General features: G+C 40.9%; 1 pseudogene; it reads left to right on the top strand.

Moving 5' to 3' along the window:
• The first annotated feature begins 3,018 nt into the window (after window positions 1-3,018).
• Window positions 3,019-3,966, top strand: LOC147419521 (uncharacterized; annotated as a pseudogene).
• The last annotated feature ends 1,940 nt before the right edge of the window (window positions 3,967-5,906 follow it).

The raw sequence follows: 5,906 nt of genomic DNA, 5'->3' as shown, positions 1-5,906 counted from the left end.
TGGTGCCATTAGAAATCATTATGCCTATGTCGAATGATGTGGGGCATCTCAATCAAACAATAAAGTTAAGGCACAACATAATGCACGCACCCAAAAAAAAAGAGCAGAGATCAAAAGATAAGAAGCACCTAAAAAACCTTGGACAATAGTTGGTCCATTTGCAATCGTTGGACTGGGATCATTGTAATCAGAAAAACATAGCTCTGATTTGCACTCTTTCCTAGATTTTCCAACAAAGTACTTGCAAAACAGGGCAACCCAAATTACCAACAATCGTTCACATCAAGAAGAGAGATGAAATAAATGATCTTAGTACCATCCACCTCAACTCACCACATTATACATGTTTGAAGGACATGAATCATGATGTCTTAAGCTTGTGAAATCTTACCATTTCTATACCGAAGATAGCTTCATGTAAAAGGAGCATCATCAAGTATGCAGGATGTTGTAGAAGACAAGAGAGAGAGAGGCGTACGGTTTTTGAAGTGTATACAAAGTCAGTATTGTTTGTGTGCAAGCCATGTATGTGTGTGCATGAGCTGCATTTTTTTCTTAGCTGTATCATACTCAAAGGGTTGAGTGACATAGAAGAGAGCTAATAGTTGTACATATCTATATCTGGAATATGGTACGTATGGTTCTTTTCCTACCAATGAACCTTTTTTTGTTATGTATGTAAATCATGTTTTCCCTTTGGGAGGCTAGCATTTTCATTCGGAGATGGAAAGCCCACAAAAAGACTCTACAAAGTAGATTCTTCATTGGATACCTCAGGATGAAGGAAAACTCACAAAATGAGAAGAGGCTCGAGGCACTAGAAGAGGGGCGAGCCTGCATGGGGGGATAAGCATGCATGGGAGCCTGCACATGATCGTGACCAATAATGTGTAGCGCGTAATAATGCAGCTCGAATAAATGCACAGATTAGTGTAGCACACAATTATGCAGCTCGAATAAATGCTCTTATGCGGCTTCATCACTTTCAGGTTGCAGAAATCTCTAATCCTATTGATGATCAATCTCAAGAGGATGAGTGATCAGCAGATGCTGAAGTTCGAAGGGGACGTCCCGGTGCCGGCGAAGGGCGCTTTAGTGCATACTACGAGAGATGAGCTGGCAGCAACTGTGGCGAGCAGGCAGAGAAGCCGCTTATGAGCACGCTGGCAGCACCTTACCTCTCCAGTACGAGCACACTGTCCGTCTGCGCGCGCAGACAGATAGCGTGCTCATATTGGTGGTGCCTCCCTTTCAATATCCAGAATCTGCCGCTTGACGTCATACACGAAGTTGCATTCATGACAGATTTCATGGCTTCCTGGTCCTCAATCTCACTCTTGATAGTTGCATCTCTCTCTCTCTCTCTCTCTCTCTCTCTCTCTCTCTCTCTCTCTCTCTCTCTCTCTCTCTCTCTCTCTCTCTCTCTCTCTCTCTCTCTCTCTCTCTCTCTCTCTCTCTCTCTCTCTCTCTCTCTCTCTCTCTCTCTCTCTCTCTCTCTCTCTCTCTCTCTCTCTCTCTCTCTCTCTCACACACACACACACACACACACACACAACCATTGGATTGCTATGTAGGGTGACCCCCCCAAGCTGTCCTACTCTTGCCCAAGCAAAGAGATGAGCAGCCTATTGGCTCAGACGTTGCAGGAGAGTCTCTTGGCTTGCTTCCTAGCACCAATTGGCAAGGTTTTCCACATCCTCTATGCGCATATGAACTAGGCGTCAGGTGCCGAGGCCGGAAAGGGGTAATCTGGTCAAAATATCTCTCCTCCTCCTTCTCTCCCTCCATGCCTCCAGCCCACTCGCTGAGCAAGGTGGGCCAAATGATAAGTGCTACATCTTTAAGATGTCATCAAAAGGTCTAGGGTCTGGTATAGACCTTGTCAACCACATGCGTCGAGGAGGAAATGGAGATTTGAGTACTTCTTGGGTACATTTTGATCACACACACAGAATAGATGCGTGGGCAACTATGTCATGCTCTATCTATGATGCAAGGTAGTTTTTTTATGTGTTGTAGCATTTTTTTATTTATTGCATCATTTGCAGACTTGTTGTGGATAAAATTTGTCATTTTTTTTTAGTTTGAAGGGATTGATGGTTATAGCAGTTTGTGACACCAAAGAGGAGGATACAGACACACAAGTCTTTTTTTGGAGATCTCTTAATGATGTGTTGGCTCAAGAAGGTTATCCATCAGCAGCAGACTTTGCAGGCTTTATGGCTGATGAGGCTAGAGCAAATTGGGCTACCGTGCGTACAGTTTTCAATGGAGGGCCAAATAACGTCATGATTGGAAGGGAAAGGTCATGTCTCTTCCATTGGGAGCAATGTCTACAGAAACATACTAAAAATATATATAGCCAAAGAAAAGTTTAGTAAACACAAAGAAATGTGTGAGACTTGGCGCAAATCAAGGACAATGGGTCTGGCACAATGAAGCAAGCTAGAAGATGGTGGTCAGATAATGTTGCAAGTTAGAATATCAAGTCACTGGGAAAATGGTTCAAGTGGTGGGAGACAAGGATATATCACTAGGGTAGCCTACACAATGAAGTATGATACAATCGTGATCCTCACTTTGACCTTCTCTATTTTTTGTTTCACTGATTCAATCTTTTTTGTTGGTGGAATGCAGATATCATTGAGACCTTGGGAAAAAGCTCAAATTCCCAGTACCAATTTGTTAGAGACCATTCATGCATCTTGGCTTGTTGGCAAAGATGGTAGCAAAAAAATTTCCTTGTATGATGCATGCGTCATATGATGCATTCAATGCACAAAGAAACATGGCTATTTGACTGGTAGATACATAGGGCTTGGTCCAAATATGCAAACATATCTAGAGAGATCAAGAAATAAAGCAAAACCTCTTATCCCACTTGTGTTGGCACGTGCTCTCCAAGGGGCAGGCACACCATTTTATGGGCAACCTTTATTGCATGGAGATAGGGAAACCATGCAAAGAAAGAAGGCTAAAGGGTTTGCAAAAACAACTTCTCATAATCCTTGTTATGTGATGGAGTCTAGACAACGAAAAGATCACGAACGAACACGAAAGATTTCGTTTGATATGGACATGAAGCAAGAGAGACTTAAATTTGATGCGAATGCAGATTCCACAGATGAGGAGATTCATGCAAATTATGACATAAGAGATGACACCACACCCTATATTAGTGAATATGTTATTGGTGATTTTGAGATTGCTATGCCAAGGGGTCATTGGGCAATAAGACGAATGCCTCAAAATGTCTCTCATAAGTGCTTTCGTGTGCTTGAAGGGAGAAGATGCGAGAATGTCATGCAAAGTAGGTCCCCGGGACTTGTGGCCCCATGATTTTGGTGAGAGAGAACTTATAAAGACCAACGGCAACACCAATGGATGTGGTTTTGTGGCCATGATGTGCAACACACTGAAGTTGTGGCCAAACAAGTATTGTCACCACCGGAAAGGCCAACAACTTGGTTCGTAGAGAGTGGAACAAGAGTATCAAAGGAGGAGTATGCTGGTTTGCTAGGGGCAGGTTTTGTGATTAGAGCTCCCTCTCCAAAGGTTTTCAATAAAGGGGAGACAGTGGGAACCTCTAGCAAGCGCAGTAAAAAATGGAGGTCTGGTGTCTCTAAGGAGGCAAGTAAACACATGGAAATAGAAGCACGAATGGAAGCTTGTTTTGTGCAAGAGATAATTTTGGTGTGTGATCCTCATTCCGTTTTCAAGATACTAACACAAGATGTATATGATGTGCATGTGGCTATGAAGCCCTACTGTACATGCCCTAATTTTCAAGGACGGGAGAAAGCAACAAAATCTTACTTGGCTTGTAAGCACCTATATTTTGTCTACACACAAATTCTTGGGTTGGATGGTAAGCAACATATGATTATACATCAACCAACACTACGTGAAAGATATATCACTTTCATCTTGAATCAACCTCGACGGTTTATGCCTTCAAAGAAGTAGAGAAAAAAGAAATGCCCAATAGTTTTCACAAATTGTTTGACATTTTGGTGGGTGATCTATACACTTTGTGAGGCTTCATTTTAGCATTTCCCAGTAAAACAATCTCTTCAATGGAATTCTTTTTGCCTTGTTCTATTTGGAACCCTAAAGACTAATGCATTTGGCGGATCTTTATTTGAAATGATGGTAGCATGTGCAAAATTGTTTTGAGTATTTAACTTTGACATGTGCAAAAATAGTACTTGTTTGGTTAAAGCCTTGTAGGTTTCTCTACAAGAATGACATACATAGAAGTTTTTTTTTTATATATAACACTAATGTTGTTGTTGTGAAGGGATTGTACATGTATCAAACTTGCAAAGATAGATAAAACTTAGAAACATCTAAGTGAACACTCTAGTTTGAGCATGCAACTTAGGAAGACCTAAACTATGTGAGAAAGCTCCAAATGAAAAGCTATCAAAAAATTGACACTCCTAATTTTAGATTCCAAAGTATCTACATTTTGATAACTCTTTTTTGTCACACTCTTAGAAAAAACTAATCGCAAATAGCAAATTTACTAACTGACAACACATCTACAATGAATTTATTTTTATGCTCCTTATTGTCTAGAGATTCCTAATCTTAATCTAGCTACATTAGTTCTTTGTCCATGATGGTGGCGCCTAGAAGTATACTTGGAGAAACATTTATGCCTTTAAGCTCTAGAGCAGAAGTCTCATTTTCTATTGCCATGATCTTCTTACATTGGATGATTTCCTTGACTAAGTTTCTTATGGCCTTCAGGCCATACGGTTCTCTTTGTAGATATCTCTATGACTTTAAGATAATCCAAAATATGTTTGTTTATGGCCTCAAGGCCATACGGTTAGGATTGTTTGGAGGTCTCAACAAATAAATAGATATATGGCTTTAAATACATATGGTACTTTATTTATGTGTCACCCTATGGCCCTAAGGCCATGGGTTGTCATAGGGCCACAAGATGCCCTCTATGAGCACTAGTAAGAAACCATATATGCTTTATGTTGGCACCCTATGACCCGAGGGCCACAAGGTCTGCCTTTTATGCTAGTAAGAAACCCTTTATGCTACATGTTATCACTCTATGGCGTTTGGGCCATAGGGTGCTCTATGTGCTAGTAACAAATCCTCTATGCTCTATGTTTGCACCCTATGGACCTAGGGCCACAAGGTACCCTCTATGATAGTAAGAAATCCTCTATTATCTATGTTTGGACCCTATGGACCTAGGGCCACAAGGTAGCCTCTATGCTAGTAAGAAATCCTCTATGGTCAATAAGAAAATAAATTGAGAACAATAACGAGCCAAACATCAATGTTTTTAACATCATGGGCAGATTTGAGATGGGACAAATAAAATAAAATGACAACAATAATAATCTAAATATCAGTAATGTAACATCATGGGTGGCTAGCTTAACCTATTTCTTGTAGACTTTCTAAAATGGCCTCAGCACTTGCATCCAATGGTTCTTCAATTTCTTCTTCCTCTGAATCCTTGGCATTGACTTTCTCTGTGTTATCCACACCTGCCCACCTTCTAAGATCAAGGTCTTCTTCCACTATGGAATGGCAAAGAGATTCCAATTGCGTCATTTGATCACTACTACATGGAACCTTTCTCTGTTGTTGTAGTGCCTCTTTAGTCCCATAGCCTAATGAGAAGATGTCTATCACTTGATCATCTTCTTTGAGACAGATGCATTTGATTGCACGACGTACAAAAAAGGATTTGGCCGTGGTCACAGCATCATACTCATCGTCATTGATGCAGAGAGTATGCATTGGCTCCAACAATGACTCTTTAACACTAGAGTAGTTGGTGTACTGCTCTCCTTGACTGAAAAATGCCCAAACCCCAAAAACTACTTCGCGAAGAGCACATGTTTGGATGGTCTCTGATCCCATTAAGG

This window comes from Adiantum capillus-veneris, chromosome 29 (genome assembly GCF_014529385.1).
Source record: "Adiantum capillus-veneris isolate H3 chromosome 29, ASM1452938v2, whole genome shotgun sequence".
In the NCBI taxonomy this organism is placed as follows: Eukaryota; Viridiplantae; Streptophyta; class Polypodiopsida; order Polypodiales; family Pteridaceae; genus Adiantum; species Adiantum capillus-veneris.
Note: the sequence above shows the minus strand (reverse complement) of the source record. Positions and strands in the feature narration are given on the sequence as shown.